Here is a 26,567-nt window from a genome sequence, read left to right as displayed (position 1 = left end):
TCTCTAAATTAGGGCATCATTGAAGCCCTGTGATGGTTTGCGTGTAAGGAGCCCATGGCGATTTCTTTTTGAAAGCTGGGATTTTGTTTTGTTTTTTGTTTGTGCTTTTGAAAGATGTGATTCTAAGTACAGGATGACTTTCTTTCTCTCAAAACAAAACACAGAAACAAACAGCAAGAATAGTTCCTCATTTTCCTGGATACCCATCCAGCCAAAGGGAACCAAATTTGATTGGGATACTGACCTCAGGAGACCAGGAGTCCCGGGGTTGTGGCAGGCTGCAGCCAATGGCAGCACGGGCTGTCTTGGGAAAGGTCCGATGTTCCCTCCGTTGACCTGTCAGTGGTCCGTGTGGCTCCCGCCTGGGAGGAGGGGAACGTGGCCAGCTACTACACAGAGGGTGGATGTTAGCCCCACTGTGTGTCAGCGCTGTCCTTCTCAGGTTCCTGGGCATGACTTGTGAAATATTTCATTAGGGGTGAAGCTTTAAGCAAAATGGCTTTGATCTTGATAGATTTCCAGGACGTCTCTGCATCGTCTTTTCTTCTTCAGCCTTTCTGGGGGAGGACTGTCAGCGCCTTACGAGGATGGAGGTGGAATGTGTATTGCATAATACTTGCATGTAGTTATGGGGGAAACCTAAATGGGAGAATTTAAAATCTTTAGATTTCATTGACCTGTTTTTGCTAATTTTGTAAACTGACTGCCATTAGGTTTGCCCCGCTTTCCGATGTTGAATGCTCTATATCTAGCTATAGATTTAGTTTGCTGGTTAAAAGGAATTTTGCCTTTTGGTATTTTAGGATGTTAATCTGGATATACTGGGAGTATGTAAGCCTTTCCAATTCTTTCCCCACCGTGGTGTCCATGCCATTGGAAAAAACTTGGCTATTGATGATTCTGTTTTTGTTTTATTCTTTAGTCTTCCAAAAAGAACAGAGGTGATTCAATGTCTTATTTGAGATATTTTACTGTAGGAAAACTTTTTTTTTTTAATCTTTGGGTCTTCCATAATGGGAATGGGAATTTTGAGTACCTTGGATATGCCATGGTGATTTCTCTTTTCTTTTGATGATGATAGGCTGAGCTGTTTGTTATTCATAAAATATTAAATTGTTATTAAATTATAGTTAGCATGAACATGCATTCATCACTTTCTAAATGTCATCTAATCAGATTTCTAATTTAATTTCCCCCCACACACCGAAAGATCATTTTGTTTTTGTCTTGGCTGCTTATGATACAAACAGGCTTCTGTGTGTGATTGCCTTTTTACCAGGCGAAATATACTTCTAATTTCTTACTGGTTTTTTAGAGTAAATATGGATGGAATGTCCCTTTTACATTTCTAAATGCATAATGTAAGTGAAATAATGTGAGCAAAAAAATGATAAAGGAGATCTGCTTGGAAATACTTGTACCATTTTTACCCAGGTAGCTTTTTGGTGTTTGGATAATTCACGTACTCTAGGCATGAATATGCTTTTTAGTGAAAATTGTCAGAGTGGATACTACTTAAAACCCTACCATTGGTGAACTGTTAGACACCGCTTAAAATTTTTATCACTAAAAATTGCTCTAAAGTTAGCTTTAGGTATTTAGGTATAGTTTGGACATTTCCCCCCTCCCTTTATTCATTTGCTGAGTGCTTAATGTGTTAAGTCATTACTCTAGGTGCTGGGGTTAGACTGAATAGTGAACAAAATAGACAAACGCCCTTCTCATGGGAAGCTTCCCTTGGAAGACGGGAAGATTCCCACAATAAACAAAATAAGCGAACCAGATAATGGAAGACCGGGATATCGCTTTGAAGAAGAAAAACAACACAGTAATGAGAGACAGAACAATATAGAGTTTGGGGGTAAGAGGAGGAGGGTGTCTTAGGTTGATCGCTGGTTGATTTTTATGGATGTGCTATTTGGGTTGAGTCATGAGTGATGAAAACGAGCCAGCCCCGACAGCATCTGGGGAAGAGCCTTCCACACAGAGAAGCAGCAAGTGCCAAGCTCTTAGGTGGGAAGAAGCTTGGCAGGTTGGAGGGCTCTGTGGTACAAGTAGATCCAGGGTGTAAAGTTGGGGGGGGTGGCAGGGCTCACTGGTGGTCTCAGTCTCAGGCAGGTGGTCTGGGGATGTCAATGGCTAACAGAAGACTGGCGGGATAATTCTAAAATGTGACTAATACTGGGGCGCCTGGGTGGCTCAGTCGGTCAAGCGTCCGGCTCTTGATTTCGGCTCAGGTCATGATCTCATGGTTTGTGAGTTTGAGCCCCATGTCGGGCTCTGGACTGACAGAGTGGAGCCTGCTTGGGATATTCTCTCTCTCTCTCTCTCTCTCTCTCTCTCTCTCTCTCTCTCCCCCCTCTCCTTCTCTCCCTCCCTCCCTCCCTCAAAATAATATAAGTAAATTAAAAAAAATGTGACTGAATAGAAACAACTACAAAGTTGTTTCTATTTAGTTGGAGTATATACTTTTGTTAAACTGTGTATTTCAGGGGCATCTGGGTGGCTCAGTCAGTTAAGCAGCCAGCTTTGGCTCAGGTCATGATCTCATGGTTTGTGAGTTCGAGCCCTGGGTCGGCCTGTGTGCTGACAGCTCAGAGCCTGGAGTCTGCCTTGAATTCTGTTTCTCCCTCTCTCTCTCTGCCCCCCCCCCAAAATAAATAAACATTAAAAAAAATTAAAAAACCCTATATATTTCATTTCTTTTCACCCTCAGACCTATGTGGGTTTTTTTTTTCAATCTTTGCAATAAATACTTGTTAAGGATACAAGAAAGAAATGAAAAAAATATCTCTGGCTATAGAAAATTTTTCCAAAACCCTTAAGTAAGTACATGTGACTTACAGGCAGGTGTTGAACTTCTGTGTGGAGGGGTCGGGTGAAGACACAGCTGATGTAAAACACAAAACCCGCCTTAAAAGTGGTTCTGGAACACAGAGTAGCGTCAGGGTATGTGTGGGGGAGGAGGAGTAGACACAGAAGGAGGTGCACGTGTCAGTGCTGGAAGAGGAGGGGACATCGGTGGCACCGGCGACTTTAATCTGTCCTCTTGCCTAGTTGTGGCATGTCTTGGAGGTTCCTGGCGGGCGGGGCGGGGGGCGTCAGCGGCTATTGGGTATGATGGAGAGGAGAGTGAGGCCAGATGGGCCGACTGTTCTTGAAAATAGGTTGTCCTAGTAAGAAAAAAAAGTTTCCTTAAAAACAGTTTTAAAATACTCTGCCCTAGAATGTCCATCTTTGTCATGAAGTAATAACCATATGACTGAAGCAGAGAACCATGTTGATGGAGGTCGAAGACTTTTCTCATTTCTAACCATGCATTTGGCCGCATGTTTACAACTCACTAAAACCGTCCTGTGGATGACCAGCTACTTCCAGGGAAAACACGGGAGCGATGGAAACATCTGGATTTTATCTCCCTTCCGTGGGCTCATTTTCCTTACTTGGTGTTAGAAACCTCTGGAGCTCAGTGCTCTAGGTAAGCTGCCAATTGATATTTTTGGCTGTTAGCCCCTTGCACTATCCGAATAATATCAGATCTTATCCGGCGAAAATCTCTAAGACTCCTCTGGAACTTCTCATTCAGAGTCTGCTTTCATCAGGGTTTCTCTCTAATCACGTGGTGCAGTGGTTTAGAAAAGGCTGCGGTAGATGCATCTGTCCCTCCCTCCTTGCTTCGCAGTTTTTATATTGTACAATCAGTAGCGTTGTGCTTTGCTTCCCAGAGCTGATGATCACAGAGCTCTATGCACACAGAAGTGGTTTCCATGCTTTTGCTTCTGGGTTTCTCTGCTTTGCTCCCATGAGGTTAAACGCACTTGGCGTTCTTTTCCACATCGTGCATCCTGTACCTTGGCTACCTTTGCCTCCATATCAACGGCTACTAAGCAGCAGGCTGGCTGGGCTGGGCCCTTCCGAGTATGGAGACCTTAGAAAAGAGCATAGCAGGTTCATCAAAGTCTGAGTTAAATGGTCTCTCTGCCCCTCACCACCAGTATTTGGGCATAATTAAAGCACTGTTTAATTTGTTCCGGGAGAAGAGATCTCGTTCCTCTTTAAGTTCAAGTATAGCTATAAAAGATGCATTTAACCAGTAGGCTCTTTCACTAGACTTCGGATTTTGTTTGCTGTTGGGTAGGTGAAACTCCTTTTGCTCCCCAGGCACGGATCCAGACACACAGCTTTCCGTCGTTAACCTAGCTTCCATCATGGGAACCAGGTTTAACCAGTTTGGGGTTAGCACCTGTGACAAGCCTTATTTAAGTGGTCGCCGGTGAGATCTAGCGGCTTCTAGGTCTCCAGTGGGTGCTGGAAGAGGAGGGGGACATATGTGGCACTGGCGATTTTAATCTGTACTCTTGCGTAGTTGTGGCATGTCTTGGAGGTTCCTGGCGGGCGGGGCCGGGTGGGGGTGGTGGCTGTTGGGTATGATGGAGAGGAGAGTGAGGCCAGATGGGCAGACTTTTCTTGAAAATAGGTTGTCCTCGTAAGAAAAACAGTTTTCTTAAAAAAAAGTTTTAAAATACTGTGCACCCTGACAGCGTGCACAGGAAGCAAAAAGAGATGATGATTTTTACAACTGCTTTCCTCTTAAATAACCGAATTTGAATTCTCTTTTTAAAGAGGAAAGCCACTGCTCCAATGAGTCTAACATCCTCATAAAGCCAGTGAAGCGAAAATAGAAAACTTTGATTAGGAGGGGTAACAAGAGATGTGAAACACAAATGCTTTCGGAAATTTACCCAGTCTTCTTTTGCCCTGGAGATGTTTTTGGCAAGACCAGTTTTATCTGACTTAGGCTCTTTAATTACTCACTGCGCATAGAATGTTGGGGCAGGAGAGATTGCTGCGTCATCTAGGTGTGTGACTTCGGGGCCCCAGGGAGGTTCCCAAGGAATCCACATTTCCCCTTTCTGGGATGGCCATTTGCATCATGCCATGCTGTTTACACAGCATGATAGGTAGACTGGGGTGCCTGGGTGGCTCAGCCGGCTCAGGTCATGATCTCACAGTTTGTGGGTTCGAGCCCCGCATCGGGTTCCCTGCTGTCGCTGCAGAGCCCGCTTCAGATCCTCTGTTCCCCTCTCCATCCCTCCCCCACTTGCATTCTCTCTCTCTCTCTCTCTCAAAAATAAATACACATTGAAAAAAAAAAAAGGTAGACTTATAGCCTAGGTAAGATTGTTCACTGTGTTCGAGTACTGGGGGAATCAGATGTCAGAGACCTGCTTAGTGGGCTGTTGGCTGCTTGTTGGGAATCAAAGCAATCCTATTGCCCACTTAATCCTCACCGTAACTCTCTTAAGGTTATTACTACTACTAAGGTGTTGTTGGCCCAACTTTTCAGGAGGTTCAGGAAGAGGAACTTGACACCCGGTGCCTTGTTATAGACGTTACAGGTTCAACTAATGACTCTCTACTTAGCAGCTACGTGTCCCTAGCTGGGGTTCCAAGCGGTTCTGAGAATAAAAAAGGAAGTCTTAACACACTTTGCTGGTGTCTGTCTCGCTTCATGGCTCACTGCTTCCCCCTGGGGTTTGTGCCTAAAGACAATTGGTTTGAGGCCTGGCACTCTTGCTTATTGGTCCTGTGTCCCGGGCACGTGACTGAATCTCTCCAAACCTGAGTGGCCTCCTTCGTGAAACAAGAATGGAGAACGGTGGCAGAAGAGAACCCTTCGCACTGGGTTGTGGTGAGTTACAGGAGGTATGTGTAGGATGGGGTCCTGCCCAGAGTCAGCTCCCCACGACGGTTAGCTCGTAATGTTATTGTGGTTACTTCATTGAGAAAACACCGAGTGGTAGTCCAGAAGTTGCAGGAGAGAAAAGCAGGGTCAGGTGGTAGTCGTCCTCCTCAGGAGTTACTGGTCTCGTTCTCTGTGCCTTAAATTTTGCACATCGACAGGCTGGGACGTGCCATCCACACAGACTCCTTGTCTGTATGGAAACACAGACACTTTTTATGCATGTTTCTTTTTGTTTTGTTCTAAGTTTGTCTTTAAATTCCAGTTAACATTCAGTTTACATATACATACAACATACAGTTGTGTGTATATATAACATATATACAACATATAACGTACAGTTTATATAAGGTTTAGTTTACAATTATAGTTTACATTTATAACGTTTACAGTATAGTTTCAGGCGTACCATAGAGATTCAGCACTTCCATACCATACCACACCTGGTGCTCATCTCAAGCTCACTCCTCAGTCTCTTTCACCTATTTCACCCTTCCCCCCACCTCCCTTCTGGTACCATCATTTCTCTATGGCCGAGAGTCTGTTTCTTGGTTTGTCTCTTTCTTTTTTTCCCCCTTTGCTCACTTGTTTTATTTCTTAAATTCCACCTGGGTGAAATCATATAATATGTGTCTTTCCTTCTCTGACTTGTTTCACTTAGCATTATACTCTCTGGCTCCGCCCATCCATGCTGTTGCAATGAGCAAAATTTCATTCTTTTTGATGGCTGAGTGATTTTCCATTGTGTATACGTACCACATCTTCTTTATCCATTCATCAGTCAATGGACACTTGGGCTGTTTCTGTAATTTGGCTCTTGTAGATAATGTGCATGATTCTTTTTTTTTTTTTTTTAATTTTAAGGTTTATTTTTGAGAGAGAGAGAGAGACATAATGTGAGTGGGGGAGGGGCAGAGAGAGAGACACACACAGAATCTGAAGCAGGCTTCAGGTTCTCAAGCTGTCAGCACAGAGCCCAACGCAGGGCTCGAACTCACAAAGCACGAGATTATGACCTGAGCCAAAGTTGGACGCTCAACTGACTAAGCCACCCAGGTGCCCTGATAATATGCATGATTCCTAATTGCTGTGTAGGCATTAGAAAATTGGACAGACTCACTGAAAGAGTCTACCTTCGTGATAAAAGATTAACATAGTTAATTTAAGACAGCATTCCAAGGATACTTAATTATGGTAGAGTATTCATGAGAATTTAAAAAAAATGTTTCATTTTTGGGACACCTGGGTGGCTCAATTGGTTAAGTGTTCGACTCTTTCAGCTCAGGTCATGATCTCATGGTTCGTGAGTTCAAGCCCTGCATTGGGCTCTGTGCTGACAGTGTGGGGCCTGCTTGGGATTCTCTTTCTCCCTCTCTCTCTGCCCCTCCCCCACTTTCTTTCTCTCTTTCTCTCAAAATAAATAAAAATTAAAAAACGTTTCATTTTTCTTCATTCAGTATAGTTTAGTATTTAAGCGGAAGATATTTAATGGGTTAGACCATGAGTGGTACCTTTATAATAAATCAGCGTGGCTCGGAGTTGTCCTTGAGTATTTTGAGTTTTAATCTGCCCTGAGGTTAGTGGTAGTATTAAAAAATCATAAACAACCACTATATTCTTGCTTAAATCAAGTTGGGTCGTAACTTGTGATCTGGTTTCTGGCCAGCTCTGAGGCATCACCTTTAGTCACTTCTTCCTAAACGAGGTTCCCTTTGAACCGAACTTGGAGTTCAGAGGCATCTACTCTCTCTCGGTGTTGATCTTTCATACTTGTGAACCTGCCTTCCTCATCACCCACCTGTTGCACCTACCCCTGTCCTCAGCCTGTGCTGACCTCACTGCCCCATTTGGGGTTCACCTCCCCGCCTCCTTCTGTGATAGCACCTGAGAGAATGAACTGTAGTCACCTACTTAGTTCTGTATTTTAACTTTAGACCAAATCTGAAATTTATTAATCTCATGCTCTTTCTAAAATATACCTGTTGCTTTTAGCAGTCAGCAAAGTGGGGAGGATGCACTTAGTTTATGCTAAATAGTTAGGAGTAATCTCATAATGGAGCTGTTTTAGACCAGGCTGTTAGAAATACCCCAACAATGATACAGGATCACGATTGAGCAGCATTGGTGAAATCTTTTGATGACTTATGAGGGAAAGGTAATCTTTGTGATGGCTTCCACTTTAAAAAGAACCAAGTGACTGACTTACCAAAGTTAATCAAGGAAGGCTAAAGAAACAATTAAGGTTTTCTCTTTGCAACATTTATTAACAAATATTTTTCTCCAGGTTTTAAGTGTATGATCATGAGTCAATCTTTATGATTGCAAAACCTTAGTCTTATTAATAATACATCACTTCTAAATGAATCATGTGCTTCTGCATAGCTTTTGAATATGCAAGTCTTAGAATACTCCTAATCTGAAGGCTCCTATTTTTCTGTTTATTTAAAAAATGTTATGTCTGGGGCGCCTGGGTGGCGCAGTCGGTTAAGCGTCCGACTTCAGCCAGGTCACGATCTCGCGGTCCGTGAGTTCGAGCCCTGCGTCAGGCTCTGGGCTGATGGCTCAGAGCCTGGAGCCTGTTTCCGATTCTGTGTCTCCCTCTCTCTCTGCCCCTCCCCCGTTCATGCTCTGTCTCTCTCTGTCCCAAAAATAAATAAACGTTGAAAAAAAATTTTTTTTTAAATGTTATGTCTTGCATTACATTTTATAGATATGTTGTTTAGCATATATTCTCTGCATACCACATTCAATCTGGATAGTGTCCTCTAGGGCACCTTAACTGTATGCTATAGTTCTTGAATTTTTAATGTATTTTTCAGAAATACTTTTTTTCCCTCTTTATTTTCCTTACGGTGGATCTTAAAATAGCAAATGGTTGCTCTGGAATCTGCTGTTATGCATGCCAGTCTGCTGGAAGCGGTCCAGGTTTATCTTCTAGTTTGGCCTTCAGAACATTTTGTATTTCTTTAGAGTCATGCCCGTAACCATGTATGATTTCTCCCTTTCATCATGTCTCTCTATACCTGCCTACTTGTATAGGCACATGCTTGTATGTGCATCTATAATACATTGGGAAATTGGCTGTCTTGTACTTCATGTAGTAGAGCTAATGGAACCATTGATGTGAATTCTTTTGGAATCTAAACGTACCGTTCTTAATGCCTATGGCACACTTTATATATAATTTTGAATGCCTTTGAAAAGAGCCTTAAGATCAAAGTTGCTGTTCTATCATGTCCTAAACCACAGAGCAGTTCCAAAGTAGACAGCTGACTTTATCGTGTCGTGACCAATTCAGAAGGACCTGGGCAAAGACATTGGCGGCAAGAGAGCAGAGAAATACTCTGTCACCGACAGTAGAACAAATATTTTGAAGCTAAGAGTATTTCTGATTCCAGGCAGAGTGCCCTGCTAACTAAGACAGTCCTAGCCAGCACAACATCTGTTGGGTTCCAGATTCATCCTGGTCTTTCCCCTGTATTCCTCCTTTAGAGACAAAAGGGCCTCTTAATAGGACCTCTTTCCTATCTTGACAGCCGTAATTTGGAAAGCCCGTAGCTGGTCTTCTCCGTCTGCCGTCTGTAGCGTTATCACTGTCAGTGTTAGGCACATTGTAGATACGATAGGTTGGAGAGTTAATTTTTAAATTATAATAATTTCCTGTGCACTCAGACAAATGGCGAATGTTATTTCAATCACATTCAGCTTGTAAAGTTTGCTCAGCTAATATTGTCTAACTTCAATGGACAGTGGTTCCTACTTTAAAATATACTATTATATATAAACATTTATGGTCCTTACAAGAATCACAGAAACGGCTGTGAGGTGATTTTATTGGAGTCTGTCCCTTAGTTGGACTGAGCACTGTTTGAAATAAGTAAACCCTAGGTCTTGTGACATGCAAGTCTTACTATCTAAAAAACCAGACAGAGACCCAGCAAAAAAAGAGAACTGCAGGCCAATATCCCTGATGAATATGGATGCAAAAATACTCAATGAGATACTAGCAAATCGAATTCAACGGCATATAAAAAGAATTATTCACCATGATCAAGTGGGATTCATTCCTGGGCTGCATTCCTGGGATTTATTCCTGGGCTGCAGGGCTGGTTCAACATTCGCAAATCAATCAGTGTGATACATCACATTAATAAAAGAAAAGATAAGAACTATATGATCCTGTCAGTTGATGCAGAAAAAAAACATTTGACAAAATTGAGCATCCTTTCTTAATAAAAACCCTTGAGAAAGTCGGGATAGAAGGAACGTACTTAAACATCATAAAAGCTGTTTATGAAAAGCCCACAGCTAATATCAGCCTCAATGGGGAAAAACTGAGAGCCTTCCCCCTGAGATCAGGAACATGACAGGGATGTCCACTCTCACCGCTGTTGTTTAACATAGTGTTGGAAGTTCTAGCATCAGCAATCAGACAACAAAAGGCAATCAAAGGCATCAAAATTGGCAACGATGAAGTCAAGCTTTTACTTTTTGCAGATGACATGATATCACACATGGAAAACCTGAAAGATTCCACCAAAGTCTGCTAGAACTGATACATGAATTCAGCAAAGTCACAGGATACAAAATTAATGTTCGGAAATCAGTTGCATTCTTATACACTAATAATGAAGCAACAGAAAGACAAACTGATCCCATTCACAATTGCACCAAGAACCATAAAATACATAGGAATAAACCTAACCAAAGATGTAAAAGATCTGTATGCTGAAAACTATAGAAAGCTTATGAAGGAAATTGAAGAATATATAAAGAAATGGAAAAACATTCTGTGCTCATGAATTGGAAGAATAAATCTTGTTAAAATGTCAAAACTACCCAAAGCTATCTACACATTCAATGCAATCCCAATCAAAATTTCACCAGCGTTCTTCTCAAAGCTAGAACAAGCAATCCTAAAATTTGTATGGAACCACAAAAGGCCCCGAATGGCCAAAGTAATTTTGAAGAAGACCAAAGCAGGAGGCATCACAATTCCAGACTTTAGCCTCTACTACAAAGCTGTAGTCATCAAGACAGCATGGTATTGGCACAAAAACAGATACATAGACCAATGGAATAGAATAGAAACCCCAGAACTAGACCACAAAAGTATGGCCAACTAATCTTTGACAAAGCAGGAAAGAATATCCAATGGAAAAAAAACAGTCTCTTTAACAAATGGTGCTGGGAGAGCTGGACAGCAACATGCCGAAGAATGAAACTAGACCACTTTCTTCCACCATTCACAAAAATAAACTCAAAATGGATGAAGGACCTGAATGTGAGACAGGAAACCATCAAAACCCTAGAGGACAAAGCAGGAAAAAACCTCTCTGACCTCAGCCACAGCAATTTCTTACTTGAAACGTCTCCAAAGACAAGGGAATTAAATGCAAAAATGAACTGTTGGGACCGTCATGAAGATAAAAAGCTTCTGCACTGCAAAGGAAACAATCAACAAAACGGAAAGGCAACCAACAGGATGGGAACAGATATTTACAAATGACATATTGGACAAAGGGCTAGTATCCAAAATCTATAAAGAGCTCCCCAAACTCCACACCCAAAAAACAAATAATCCACTGATGAAATGGGCAGAAGACATGAATAGACACTTCTCTAAAGAAGACATCCAGATGGCCAATAGGCACATGAAAAGATGCTCAACGTCGCTCCTCATCAGGGAAATACAAATCAAAACCATCCTCAGATATAACCTCACACCAGTCAGAGTGGCTAAAATGAACAAATCAGGAGACTACAGATGCTGGAAAGGATGTGGAGACACGGGAACCCTCTTGCACTGTTGGTGGGAATGCAAACTGGTGCAGCCGCTCTGGAAAACAGTGTGGAGGTTCCTCAAAAAATTAAAAAATAGATCTACCCTATGACCCAGCAATAGCACTGCTAGGAATTTACCCAAGGGATACAGGAGTGCTGATGCATAGGGGCACTTGTACCCCAATGTTGATAGCAGCACTCTCAACAATAGCCAAACTATGGAAAGAGCCTAAATGTCCATCAACAGATGAATGGATAAAAAAAATCGTGGTTTATGTACACAATGGAATACTACGTGTCAATGAGAAAGAATGAAATCTGGCCTTTTGTAGCAATGTGGATGGAACTGGAGAGTGTTATGCTAAGCGAAATAAGTCATGCAGAGAAAGACAGATACCATATGTTTTCACTCTTATGTGGATCCTGAGAAACCTAACAGAAGACCATGGGGGAGGGGAAGGGAAAAAAAAAGGTTAGAGAGGGAGGGAGGCAAACCATAAGAGACTCTTAAATACTGAGAACAAATTGAGGACTGATGGGGGGTGGGAGGGAGGGGAGGGTGGGTGATGGGTATTGAGGAGGGGGCACCTGTTGGGATGAGCACTGGGTGTTGTATGGAAACCAATTTGACAATATCATATTAAAAAAAAAATAAAAACCAAACTTTAATATCAGATTTATTTTATAGTCTTACTTTAATAATTTCCATTGGCTGTCCAATTTACCCAATTTGTGATCAAACTGTTAGTACTTTGTGTACTTGGAGAACCATGTGTTTTTTTAAAGAGTGTAAGTCTTTAACATTGCAGGGTGTTGCCTTTTGCTGGGATCTCAGTGAAAATATCCACATTTGATGCAGTTGGTCGCAAACCCTTAATTTGCCTTGGACTGCCCTGTGTCTGGTGAAGATGTTCTTGAAGTTGGTACGAAAGCTTAGCAAAAGGTTCAAGAGCACAGTGTTTCAGGAAACTGTGTCTGACACAAGTTAATACTGGGAGGACACGTGTCAGACGTTTCATTAATACGGGAGGAAATAATATCTTGGTATTTACTGAGATTACCGGGGCTTTTCCCAGATGAACTAACTAGATCTTTTCATAAATAAATCATCTTTAGTATATGCTATGCTGTCCTTCAAAATAATATCTCCTCATCAACCTCATAAAGCATGGATCCTGGTTTTGGTGACTGTTAGGAGTATTTCTTTGCTCTCCTACTGGTAGTATCTTTTGCGTGTGTCCTTCTGAATTGGCCACTATGTAATAAACTCAGCTGCCTGCTTTGGAATTGCTCTGTCACTTTGGGACATGATGCGAATAGCAAATTGGATCTTAAAATTCTTTCCAAAATGATCAGGCTTTAGATATTTAAAATAATGTCACAGATATGTAAATTATGAACGCTAGCAATACATTGACATTATGTGAGCATACCCCCCAGCTTAAGAACCATTGCCGGCTTCAGTCGTTTCCTGGGATCTTTTTCCTGATAGAAATTCTCATTTCCCAATAGATAATCTCTATCCTTATTTTTTTTTCTCGTTTTCTTGCTTTCCCATGTAAAGAAAAAAAAAAATTTTAATGTTTATTTACTTTTGAGACAGAGTGGGGGAGGGGCAGAGAGAGAGGGAGACAGAGTATCCAAAGCAGGCTCCAGGCTCCGAGCTGCTAGCACAGAGCCCGACGTGGGGCTCCAAGCGGGGCTCCAACTCTGGAGCCTGGAGATTATGACCTGAGCCGAAGTTGGATGCTCAACCTACTGAGTCACCCAGGTGCCCCGCTTTCCCGTTTTTTTTTTTTTTTAATTTTTTTTTTCAACGTTTATTTATTTTTGGGACAGAGAGAGACAGAGCATGAACGGGGGAGGGGCAGAGAGAGAGGGAGACACAGAATCGGAAACAGGCTCCAGGCTCTGAGCCATCAGCCCAGAGCCCGACGCGGGACTCGAACTCACGGACCGCGAGATCGTGACCTGGCTGAAGTCGGACGCTTAACCGACTGCGCCACCCAGGCGCCCCTCCCGTTTTTTAAAAACACACACCAGTGTGTTATTTGCTTGTTTCTGAGCTTGAAAAATGATTTCCCATGCCATCAATGTATTCTACTGCAACTTGTTAATGTCACTGAACATTATGTTTCTCACTGATTCACACCAGTGCTGGTAGCTGTAGATCATTTATTTGTGCAAGTGTACCGTATTTCACTTTGTAAATAAATAACCATTTATACAAACTATTATTGGTCATTAGACTCTTCCCTTAAGATTATTATTTTTTTTTAATAGCTTCTAGGAACAGGCTTGTAAATGTCTCCTGAAGTACACGTGCCGGAATTTCTTCAGGATTTACACGGAGGAAGGAACTTACTGGGTTGTAGGGTATGTGTTCGTGTTTACAAGATCATGCCAAGTTGTTTTCCAGCATCCTCTCTTGCCAGGGAAGTGTAAGAATTTGACTTGCTATATGTCTTTGCCGTACTTGACATTGTCAGACATTAGTTTTTGCCAAGATGAGGGATGTAAAATGAAATCTCACGGTGGCTTTAATTACCATTTCTTTGATTCATCATGTGCTTGAATATCTCTTTGCATGGCTATTGGCTGTTGGTCTTTCTCCTTCCAGAAGGTACGTCTTATTTGTCTTTTCAGCTGTAATTTTTCTTACTTTCTTTGCATATTCAGTTCTTTGTTGGTCACATGTGCCATCAACCTTGTCTTTTCCATTCTTCTTTCTGGAGTTTTATAGTGAACAGGTGTTCTTAATTCTTACAGTAGGAGAATTTGTCTAGTTTTCTTCATAGTTAGGACTCTTCTGTGTTTGAAGAAACGCTTCTCTCCTCCAGGGTCATGGTTTTGTTTTTGTTTTAATTTCCTTCTGAAAATCTCAGCATTTTCTTTTCTAACCTTTGGGTTCTTTATTTAATTTAATTTATTTATTTATTTATTTATTTATTTATTTATTTTCCAATATATGAAGTTTATTGTCAAATTGGTTTCCATACAACACCCAGTGCTCATCCCAGAAGGTGCCCTCCTCAATACCCATCACCCACCCTCCCCTCCCTCCCACCCCCCATCAACCCTCAGTTTGTTCTCAGTTTTTAAGACTCTCTTATGCTTTGGCTCTCTTCCACTCTAACCTCTTTTTTTTTTTCCCCTTCCCCTCCCCCATGGGTTTCTGTTAAGTTTCTCAGGATCCACATAACAGTGAAACCATATGGTATCTGTCTCTCTCTGTATGGCTTATTTCACTTAGCATAACACTCTCCAGTTCCAACCACATTGCTACAAAGGGCCACATTTCATTCTTGCTCATTGCCACGTAGTACTCTATTGTGTATATTAACCACAATTTTTTTATCCATTCATCAGTTGATGGACATTTAGGCTCTTTCCATAATTTGGCTATTGTTGAGAGTGCTGCTATAAACATTGGGGTACAAGTGCCCCTATGCATCAGTACTCCTGTATCCCTTGGGTAAAATGAAAAATAGACCTACCCTATGACCCAGCAATAGCACTGCTAGGAATTTACCCAAGGGATACCTTTGGGTTCTTAATAACCACTTAATGTAGGGTGTATAGTGTGAGGTGCATACCCAAGGTTTTTAAAAATGTACATAAATGATTGTCCTCGTACTGTTTATTTACTAGGCTATCTTTGCCAGTTGCTACCTTTGTTGTACATATGTTTCTGAGTTCTGTGTCCTGTAGATTTGTCTGTCCCTCTGCTAACACTCTCTTGCCTAAATGACAATAGCTACTGTAATAAAATTGATATCTTTAAAAAAAAATTTTTTTTTTTAACGTTTATTTATTTTTGAGACAGAGAGAGACAGAGCATGAATGGGGGAGGGTCAGAGAGAGGGAGACACAGAATCTGAAACAGGCTCCGGGCTCTGAGCTGTCAGCACAGAGCCCGACGTGGGGCTCGAACTCACGGACCGCGAGATCATGACCTGAGCCGAAGTCGGCTGCTTAACCGACTGAGCCACCCAGGCGCCCCAAAATTGATATCTTTTAGGGCAATCTTGCTCGTCTTCTACAAGAGTGTCCTGATTAGCAAGTTTTATCTCTGCCATGTGACAGGTCACAGTGACACAGAAACAGCACTGGGACATCTACATTGCTTTTACTCATTTTCAGAAATAATTTCAAATAGTCGAGAGATGTACTTGTAGAGCTCGTTGGACAAAGATTCACTAAAACTGCCGTCTGCTGATAAGGTTAACCACACTGTGACTCAGCTTTTCCTATTGTAGTTTTTGCAGGCAAGCTTGAAGATTTGTCAAGACATTCAGAGCTGGTATTAGATTCTACTTGTGATCCCCCAGGGAGATCTTTTAGGAGCCCTTCAGAATCCTGCAGGACAGTCCTCTAGAAGGGGGAAAGAGGAGGAACAGCTAATATATATTGGAATCTATGAACTTTAGCTACTCCATTAAGCCCTTTGTCTGTATTATTTCATTTCCCTTCCCAGCACCTCTGTCCTGGGATCATACCTCTTGTCCTACGGCTGAGAGCACAGACTTGGAGGGTTAAGGAACTGCGGGGAAGTCCCATGGCTAACAGGTGTCTGAGTAGGGCTCCGTTCCCTTTGTGTTCCCACCCGGAACCCTCATGCGTCTCACTCACGCTACCTGCCCAGCAGCACCTGTGCACTGCTCTGGGATGCGACAGACAGGGATGTACAGAGTTGGGCTGCGTCCTGTGACTGTTCTCGCCGAGCTCCACACTGGCACTGGGTGTTGCTTGACCGACCAAGAGGAAGCCAAAAGAATCAAGAGGGTCATCGTGCCCTCTGTGAGCCTGGCGGGCAGAACAAGGTGCCAGAGTGGCCCTGGCTTTCTGAACAAATTTCAGGTCTGTGGTGCCGAGCAATGAGGCTTTGACTGTGGGTCTGCGGATGACGGGAGGTCCAACCTACTGAACCTCGTCCTTGTCGTCCGCGATGGGCACAATCCAGTGCAAGGGCAGGTCAGGATGCCTGACGGGCGAAGGCTGGTGGGGAGATAGTCTGGGACAGTGGCCAGATGGTGAACGCTGCATTTTGGTCCCCAGGTCTGGAAAGCGAGGCTCCTGGGGGGCAGAGGGGCGGGCACCGCGCTGGTGGTGACCGATGGTAGATTCCAGGCTGCCTGTCCCCAGTTTCGGCTGCCCTCCTTCCCCTTTCAGTGGGAGACCCTGGGCTGCTGTGCAGCCTGTGTTTCCCAGTTTCCTCTGTTTGGACCTTGCTTTCTCTGTTGGCTCTCTGGTAACTGACCCTCTGGCCACTTCATTTGTGATACGCCACATGACTGAATGTCGCTCTGAGACTTTGCTGACTTTTGATCTTTCAGAGCGACCTCTGTTTTTATGCTTTGTCTTTCTGGTCAGCTCAGATAACGAATAATAATAATAATAATGATAATAATATAATAGTTACATTATTATTATAATAATCATCATCTCTGGTCAGTGCAGGTAATTATTGTTATGATATGCTAACCCTCACCGAGCAGATCCAGGCACTGCTGTAGGTGCACTGTCTCCTCTAATCCTTAAAACAGCTCAAGTGAGAGGTTCCAATGATTCTTTCCATTTGAAGTCCTTTGCTCAAGGTCAAGCTTCTGGGTGAGTGGGGGAGCCAGGATTTGAACTGAGGGAGCCCTTTGGCATGTAAGCATCCCTCAAGAGACCAGCAGACGTCAGAATGGCCCAGGATGTGTCGGGTGTTGGGGCAGCGCTGGGGACCCCCAAGACTCAAGTTCACGCGGGTTGGCTGTGGCGCGTGTCCGCTAGGAATAAAGTGGGACATGGGGTACCGAACCAGCCAGCCCACCAGCCTCCGTGTCCTGGGGAAACAGCCACTGCACAACGGCTGCTCCAGGGAATTGCAGGTCTGCTAAACATGCCGGATGAATGCAGAGTAGGTTCTGTGTGCAAAGGGTTAAGAAAGTACGTGATAGGGTTTTGAAAAAGAGAAGGCTTAGCGGTGACATAATTTTATTCAAATTTGCAGTTCCTGTTAACAGCCGACTCGTTGTGGGGCGCTAATCCAGAAGGACTAGGAGCTTGGCAGTGGAGACGGGGACACAGTAAATTGAATTGCAGTTGGGTGCAGGCAGCCATGGTGTGGCTCAGCAAACTTGGTCTTACATTTCTTCTAAAATTATCGGGGCGCCTGGGCGGCTCATTCGGTTAAGCTTCCGACTTCGGCTCAGGTCATGATCTCGCGGTCCGTGAGTTCGAGCCCCGTGTCGGGCTCTGTGCTGACAGCTCAGAGCCTGGAGCCCGTTTCAGATTCTGTGTCTCCCTCTCTCTCTGCCCCTCCCCTGTTCATGCTCTGTCTCTCTCTGTCTCAAAAATAAATAAACGTTGAAAAAAATTTTTTTGAAAAAAATAAAATTATGAAATACCAGGTGCATATGAAAGAACGCAGGTTATGTATGTATAGAGTATGTGGCTTAAACATAAAATACAACTCCCTGGGACCTCTGCCTGGCCCCATCCTAGGCTCACCTCCCTCTCCTGGAAACTGCTGCCCTCTTGCCCTTAGTTTCTCCTTCACTTTGTGTCCTTGATTTTTACCACAGGATTCACAACATCCTCCTAAATAACATATTTTTAGATTTGCTTGCTTCTGAATTTTATAAAAACGGTATCCCGTGCCATCACACATATATTCCCCAGTGACTGGAACTGTGCTATTCTGCCGTGTGAACATACACAATGTGATTGGTTCTGGATTTGGAGTTTGGATCCTGGCGGGATCGAGGGACCCTCACAGAAGCCGGGAAGATTTGAAAGGTAGGCAGGGACCAGACATGGAGGCATTGCGGACCAGTGTAAGGGGTGTAGGTTGATTTCTAAATATAGCGAGATTCCATCAAGGTGTTCTAGGTAGGGACCTGAATACGACAGAACTTGTAATGAATAACCTCATATTTATATTTTAGGATATGCCACTTTTCTGAGGGAACAGCCAGGAAAACGGATAACTCTGGCATGGTGTGATATGTGAAAACATTAGCGGGACAGCCGGACTGCCATTCCCTTTACCAGGCTCTTGCTTTGCTGGTGGCAAGGCACCGCTCTTCGCTGCCAAGATCCTGACTCTGGTCCTTCTGGATCAACCACTATATCACAAGTCGGTGGTTGTGGGAGTTGCAGATTCGAATGAAGTTATAAGGCTCCACTAACCCCTGTCTTTTTCAAAAGCGTATCATCCCCAGTTTTGTGACCCTTTGCATGCGGGACCTCCGTGGCATCCATCTGTATATTTGATAGTGGAATCCTAGAGCGAGCGCTGGTAAAAAGTTTGGTGGAGGGTAAAGACCCTGGGAAGGGACTTGAGAAAGGTCAGTTGGAGGACGAGAGCCAGGAACAGGAGAGAAGAATTGAGGAGAAGGTGGAATCTGCCCTGTGTGTGAAGGAGGCAGTGGTAGTGACCGGCAGGATCACTGTGGGGGTGACAACTCCCAGTGGATCCGCCAGTTAGGGGGCCACCCGTGACCTCTGATGGCAGTTTTAGGAAAGATGAGGGTGTAGAAACCACCAAGTACCTAATGAAGGAAAGTGTATTTAAATGTTAGTATGGTGTATTCAGGTTACGAGAAGGAGAGAATTTCCAGATTGGAAAGATAAGGAACATACCTAGACGTGAGTTTTGGGGACTCTTCTAAAGTCACCTTAGAAGGAAAGTCAAATGTTAGTTAAAATTTAGGCTAATGGAGAAAGACAGGGATGGGCTTCCCAAATGTGGATACAGTGTGGTCTCATCCTTTGTTCCATTTAGAGACTCCCCTTGGCTAAAATACCAGTGACATGGGACAGGGGTGGAAGAGAAGGGAGAGTTTTCCTCTGCAAATGAGGGCAGCTGGTACTCATTAGATTCTCCATGATCCCTTTGAGGTTCTCTGATGACTGAAGACCCAGCTTCGTGTTGCCTGTTGCTTTTCTGGGAAAGTCCATGGTTAGAACTCTCTAATCCCATTTACTTAAGGGAAGGAGGCTCCAAACACTATAAGATCTTATAGTGAATTGACTGGGCTTCATGACCAATCCTTCCCACGTAATTTGTTGCTTTAGGAAGCCACCTGTGTCCCTGTACCCTTCTGGGAGTTACCTGTGCTGGTGTTGATGCCTAATCCTCGAAGGGGGTATGCTGGGAGCCAAAGTGGCGGAACATCAGGGTCACTGCGGCAGACTGGGCTGGCACAGCCCGTGGGGCCTGTGGGGGCACCCTGCCTCCCCCAGAAGAGCTTATTTCCCAAGCCTCAGGAGGGCTGTGGAGAAGGATGGTGGGTGCAGAGCCGGGGGAGGGGGCCAGAGTGAGGAGGAGACTGAAGAATGAATTCTCTCACTGCCGTCTTGGGAGGACATGTGGCTCCTGCCCTTTCTCCCGATGATGAGATGAGAAGATGCTGACTAAGCTTTCTCTGCTCTAGATGATGCAAGTTTTCTCAGGTTATGGAATATGATTTACAAGAAAAGAACGACTTTCCAGGAACCATTAATTCAATCAAGAGTGTGTTTTTTTCAGAGGCTTACGTAATTTGTTTTCTGTTAAATAATAGATGTAACTGTATGACTTACAAGTTCTTGGCAGAATAGATCGCCTTTGACAAAAATAATACTTAGTGTGCTCATATTTAAAAGTTAGGTCATGATTGACTCCAACTATCGCTGAAGTGCCATTTGGGGTAGGTGGTAGTCCATAAATGATCTGGGAGATAGGGCGCCTGGGTGGCTCAGTCATTGAAGCATCTGACTCCTGATTTCAGCTCAGGTCATGATTTCATGGTTTGTGCAATCAAGCCCCACATAGGGCTCTGTGCTGACAGCTCAGAGCATGCTTGGGATTCTCTGTCTCAGACCTTCCCCTGCTCGCTCTCTCCCAAAATAAATACATAAACAAAAAACCCCAATGATCTGGGATGTTCACTGTTTATTTATATTTTTTTTATTAAAAGTGTGTGGAGCCTCCCATAGTCTTCCTGAAAGCAGGGCCAGTTTCTTTTTCAGTTGAGTCGAAGGCTCTCTTTCCTGTCTTTGTATAAAAAAAAACAAAAACAAAAAACAGTCCCAAGCATCGCTGTTCTTTAGGTACAATTAGCATAACATATTTAGATTTCGGCATGTCGTTTCAGATTTACTTTAGTTAGGTGTTGTGCTCAGTTACAGGCTGGATGTTTGTGTCCTCAAAATTCGTAGATGGAAGCCTTATTCCTAAGCTGATGGGGTTAGGAGGTGGGGTCTTTGGGAGGTGATCAGGTCGTGAGGGCAGAGCCCTCCCGAAGGGGATGCGTGCCCTGAGAAGAGCCCCCAGAGGGCTCACCGTGCTCCCTGCCATGTGAGGACAGAGAAGTCAGCAGTCTGCAACCTGCCAGAGGTATGCATTTTCACCAGAACCCTACTCTGCTGTGTCCCTTACCTCAGACGGCAACCTCTACAGCTGTGAGGGGCAAATGCCTGCCGTCTACCAGCCACTCAGTCTGTGGCACTCCAGTGTAGCAGCCCCAAGCAGACTAAGAAATGCCCCCTAGGCCTAAAGCAGAACTCCTTGCCTTTCCAGAACAAGGGAATCCACAGATTCCCCGTTACCAGCCCCTTCACCTTTGGGTTTAGAACAGGGGTCTCAGTCCCTCTCTGTCTTCATGCTGTTGGTCCTATAACTCACGGCAGACCTCCAGGCCCATACTAGGGGCGGGGGCGGGGGGGGGATGCAATGGTGGAGAAGACGGATCCCCTCCCTCTGGAGCCTCATGGTCTGGTTGGGAAGGTCAGTGATAGCACGTGGCTGCGTGTGGTCAGGAGAAAGCGAGTGTAAGTTCCCAGGCAGTTGTCAGGATTGGTTTCTCTGGGGCCATGAGACGCGTGTGATTACCACGCGGCTCCAAGGCTACAGAGAACCAAAGAAGCATAAGCGTTTGCTTCTTCTGCTGCCGGTCTGTTTACCATAGTCGGGATGCAGCACGGTTTCTGGCAGTTCTACCGGACAACCTTCCGTTTACCTGAAGTGCCTACGCTCGGAAAACCACAGAACATGTTCCCTTTGGTGCCGGTGAAGGGGCTTTTGTATTGCCGGGATCGTATTGCCACAATCTGTCTCTGGGTCCTTGGGTCCTTGGGTCCTTGGGTCAGGGGTCTGAGGGCCGGGGCTCCAGGACCTCCTGGGTCTGCAACCCGGGAGCTGTTATCCAGCACCCCAAGAAATGTAAATGTAAATGTATCATTTACCCTCTTTGGGTAAATGATGCATCGTGATTCATGAGAGGAGGTCTTGTCCTGCAGGGCTTTGGAGTTGGGAACTAGGAAGAGCCTTTTCTCTCTCTCCTTCTCTTTCTCGGTGTGCAATTTCCAGACGTAATTACTGCCTGTGGCAAACTCTTCCCATTAGTACAGATAGTCCATTTGGAGCTATTTTAATGCAAGCATTGTGGTTATGTTTGCCTCTTTTATAATCTACGGTTGCATATGCGAGAACAAATATGTGGTCCTTTCAGATCCTTAGGATAGCGATGAGAAGTCTGGATTCTACCGCCCAAGCCCTTGTGGCGGCATCTAGTTTTAGCTTAAGTGGATCAAACTGAACATGTGAATCTGGATATTGAAGTTGCTTAAACTTTTTTTTGACTTTTAATGTGTCCATGATCCTGAATTTTTGGTCCGGTGCTTTGACTTCTGTTTGTCTCTTTTTCCCACTTGGGATTTACCAAGATCGAAAGGCATATTCTGGGTGACAATTCTGGGCATCCCTTCTAACAGAAGGACAGAAACACATAAGATCTAGTTGTTTAACAGGGCACATCACCGTGCCTGAAAAGTACAGGCTGTCCTTCCCCATACTTCCCCAGAAATCCCATTGTCTTGATTTACTGTCAAAACTAGAGAAAGCCTTTAAAAACAATAATCATTTGCTTCTCCCTGTGGTTGTGAGTATCACCGAAGCCTGCAGTTAAGTTTTCAGCATCTGGATGTATTTTTGTCAAACAGCGGCAGTGCTAATAGGCTGCAGAGGACGCAGCCCGCACCGTGGCCGAGCCTCGTTCCAATGCAGCACTTTGGGCTGTGGTCTGTGCTGGCTGGTGAAGGGAACCCGAGGAAAGGAGACCCGCTTTCTGCCACTTCCAACAGCCAGAAGCGGAGCTCACTGCTGACTCGCCTAAGGAAGCCTGACTCCTTGCTAAGTTTGCAAAGGAAAATCAGTGGGAGCCTGAATTCCAGTCGGCGATATAGGAGGAATGGAGTGGTAGGGATAGGATAGAGACTGCAACTGTGACAGTGCTCTCTTGGCAAAGGCAGGTGGCAGAAAGGCACAATCGTCTGTGGACCAATAGACAGGGATTGTTTTGGAAACAGCAGGTCCTCCCCAGACCTAGAGGGTCCTCCCCAGAGCAGGCATTGCTCCTACTTGGTTTTTTAGTTGCAGTTTGCTTTTCTGTTATGTCCACAAAAAATCTTCAAGCCCTTTGCTCCGTGGTGTTATACATACTTGTAAACAATCTCATTTCATACTTGGATGTAACTTCTTCTTCTCATTGCACTGATCAGTAAAGCCATGTCACCCAGCCAGCAGCCTTAGCTGTGTCTCTCAGTTCTTAGGCCTTGAGCAGCTAGTTTGAGATGAGAAAACTGATAGCAGTCTGGTCTCACGGACTGTTCTCAGTGAAGGAATGTAATAATATATGCCTTCTGCAATTTTGCTGTGCAAGGTTGGGGAATGAGCATGCTTCAGCTGTAAATAGGTTTCCCCAAAGGGTGTTTGCTAGCATTTATTTATAAATGTAGGTCAAAAAGAAGGGAGCTGAGTGAGGGACTCCTCAGCTGGGGCAACTCTGGGAGGCTCTATGATAAAAAGGGAAATTGACACGGGCCCCCTCTATTCCAAGAATTTCTCAAGCCCACAATTGCTGGTCAGCTATTTATTTCTGTTTAATTAGGAAAAGATGACATCTGTGGTGAGTTTCACTCTGTGGCGCAGGTTAAGTGTTTAACCAGAGAAGGTACTAGATCATACAACATGCAGCATCCTACTCAGCGGCACAGGCTGGGAGTCCTGCAGCCCTTACCAGAATGTGACCTGTCTCAGCCTCGATATGTGTATAAATTGGACATAATCGTTCTGATCTGTTGGGATTGTTAACCGAGAAGATACATGTAAAGCTCTTAGCCCTGAGCCTGGCATGTATGTTCACTAAATGTTAGCAGTCATCATTATGTTATTTAGAATGGATTCTTACGTGCCTTTATTTGGGGAGTCCAACATTGCAGTCTGGTTGAGTAAACTCAATATTATTAAGTTCCTTAGATTTTTTTTAACAGGATTTTGTTTTATGTCTGTTTTTTTTTTTAATTATGGTCATAAACACATAGGATTAAAATTTCCATCTTCACCAATTTTTATAACTTTAAAAAAATGTCTATTTATTCTTGAGAGAGACAGAGCATGAGCAGGGAAGGGGCAGAGAGAGAGGGAGACACAGAATCCGAAGCAGGCTCCAGGCTCCGAGCTGTCAATACAGAGCCTGATGCGGGGCTCGAACCCACAAACCATGAGATCATGACCTGAGCCAAAGTCTGATGCTTAACTGACTGACCCCCCCCAGGCACCCCTCCGTCTTCACCATTTTTAAGTGTCCAGTTCATTCGTGTTCAGTATATTCACATTGTTGCGCAGACGCATCTCTAGAATGTCTTCATCTTGCAAAACTGAAACTCAGTAACCATGAAAGCCCTAATTCTTTATTTTCTCTTCCCCCCAGCTCGTGGAAACCACCTTTATACTTTCTGTGGCTATGATTTTTTTTTTTTTTCAACGTTTATTCATTTTTGGGACAGAGAGAGACAGAGCATGAACGGGGGAGGGGCAGAGAGAGAAACAGGCTCCAGGCTCTGAGCCATCAGCCCAGAGCCCGACGCGGGGCTCAAACTCACGGACCGCGAGATCGTGACCTGGCTGAAGTCGGACACCTAACCGACTGCGCCACCCAGGCGCCCCGATGTGGCTATGATTTTAATGACATTAGAGACTTCCTATGGGTGGAATAATGTAGTATTTGCCCTTTTGAGACTGGCTTATTTTGCTTAGCATAATGTCTGCAGGGCCTCCCTAAATGTAGCATGTGACAGGATTTCCTTCTTTTTTGAGGCCACAGGATATTCCATTGTATGTATAAACCACATTCTCTCTATTTATTTGTTGATGGATATTTGGGTTGCTTCCATACTTGTATAGTGAATAATATACTACAGTGAATGTAGGTGTGCAAATATCTTTTCAAGATCCTGCTTTGAAATTTTTTTTGGTTAGTTACTTAGAAGTGGAATTGCTGAATCATATGGTAATTCTATTTTTAATTCACTGAGGACCCTCCATGCCATTTTTCCATAATGGCGGCACCATTTTACATTCCCACCAGCGGTCCACAGGGTTCCAACTTCCTCATATCCTCACCAACACTTGTTATTTTCTGTTCTTCTGATAGGGCCCATCCTGATGCGTGTGAGGTGGTATTTCTTTGTGGTCTTGATTTGCTTTCTCTTGTGATTAGTGGTGTTGAGCATCTTTTCATATCCTTGTTGACCATTTGTATATCTTCTTTGGAGAATTGTCTGCTCAAGTCCTTGGCCCATTTTAAAATTTTATTTTTATTTTTAAATTTTTGTTTAGTTATTTTTTCAAACTTTATTTAAATCTGAGCTAGTTTGCATACAGTGTGTAATGGTTTCAGGAGTAGAATTTTGTGATTCATCAGGTAAATGTAACAAGTGCCTTCCTTAAATTTTAAATCGGATTATTATTATTTTTTTATGTTGAGATGTGTAAGCTACTTATATATTCTAGATATTATCCTCTTACATGATACATGATTTGCAAATATTTTATCCCATGACATAGGTTGTCTCCACAGTCTGTTGATTTTTTTTTTAATGTTTGTTTGTTTTTGAGAGAGATTGCGCACCAATGGGAGGAAGGGCAGAGAGAGAGAGGGAGACACAGAATCCGAAGCAGAGAATCTGAAGCAGGCTCCAGGCTCTGAGCTGTCAGTACAGAGCCCAACTTGGGGCTCAGATTCACGAACAATGAGATCATGACTTGAGCCGAAGTTGGACACTGAACCGACTGAGCCACCCAGGTGTCCCGATTGATTCCTTTGGTGTGGAGAAGTTTTAAAGTCTGATATAGTCCCTTTTATCTGTTTATCCCCCCTTTGGCTGCCTGTGCTTCTGGTATCCTATCCAAGAAATCATGGCTAAATACTATGTCCTTAAGCTTTCCTCCTGTTTTCTTCTAGGAGATTTTTTTAGTTTTAGGTCTTCAGTTTTGGTCTTTAATCCGTTTTCAGTTAATTTTGTATACAGTGTAAGGCGGGGGTCCTGCTTCCTTCTTCTGCATGGGGTTGTGCAGGTTTTCTGACACCATTTGTTGTCCTATTCCCATGGTGTGGTCTTGGCATTCTTGTGGATAATTGTTTGGCCGTATGGGCAAAGGTTATCTTCTGGACTCTGTTCTGTTTCGCTGGTCTTGAGGCCAGTCCCTCCCCGTCTTGGTTACTCCTGCATTTGTAGTAGGTTTTGAAATCAGGAAGTGTGGGGTCTCCAACTTCATTCTTCCTTTCGCAAGCTCGTCCTGAAATGATCTCAAGGGGGCCGGTGAGATTCCATATGAATTTTTGGATGTTTTTCTGTTTCTGCAAAGACTATTATTGGAATATTGATAGGGATTTCATTGAATCTTGACCACCTTAGGTTTTATCAGACAAAACTTGTCTTGGCAAGAAAACTGAGTTGTCGGCTACAAAACATTTCTTTGGCTGTAGGGTGGCCTGTGTGGCTGAGTTTGAGTTCTGATTGAGGCCAGATGACAGAAAAGATCAGCAGCATCAAACCAGGCAGGCCTGTCTGTATCCAAATGGTTTTTCTCCCTAATTGATGAAAAAACTTTTTAAGCAACTTTTTGATTTAATGATAAAGGCAGTGAGCATTTATTATTCTTTTTTTTTTTTTTTAATGTTTGTTTATTCTTGAGAGAGAGAGAGAGGGAGAAGGGAAGGGGCAG

General features: G+C 43.7%; 1 protein-coding gene across 9 annotated transcripts in view; it reads left to right on the top strand.

Annotated features, from left to right (window-relative positions):
- The window catches only part of RYR2 (ryanodine receptor 2), a 762,307-nt gene that overhangs the window by 113,696 nt on the left and 622,044 nt on the right, over positions 1-26,567 (top strand). The window lies entirely within an intron of this gene.

Source organism: Leopardus geoffroyi, chromosome D2 (genome assembly GCF_018350155.1).
Source record: "Leopardus geoffroyi isolate Oge1 chromosome D2, O.geoffroyi_Oge1_pat1.0, whole genome shotgun sequence".
NCBI lineage: Eukaryota > Metazoa > Chordata > Mammalia > Carnivora > Felidae > Leopardus > Leopardus geoffroyi.
The sequence above is the reverse complement of the archived record's forward strand: the minus strand, read 5'-3'. Positions and strand labels throughout refer to the sequence as shown.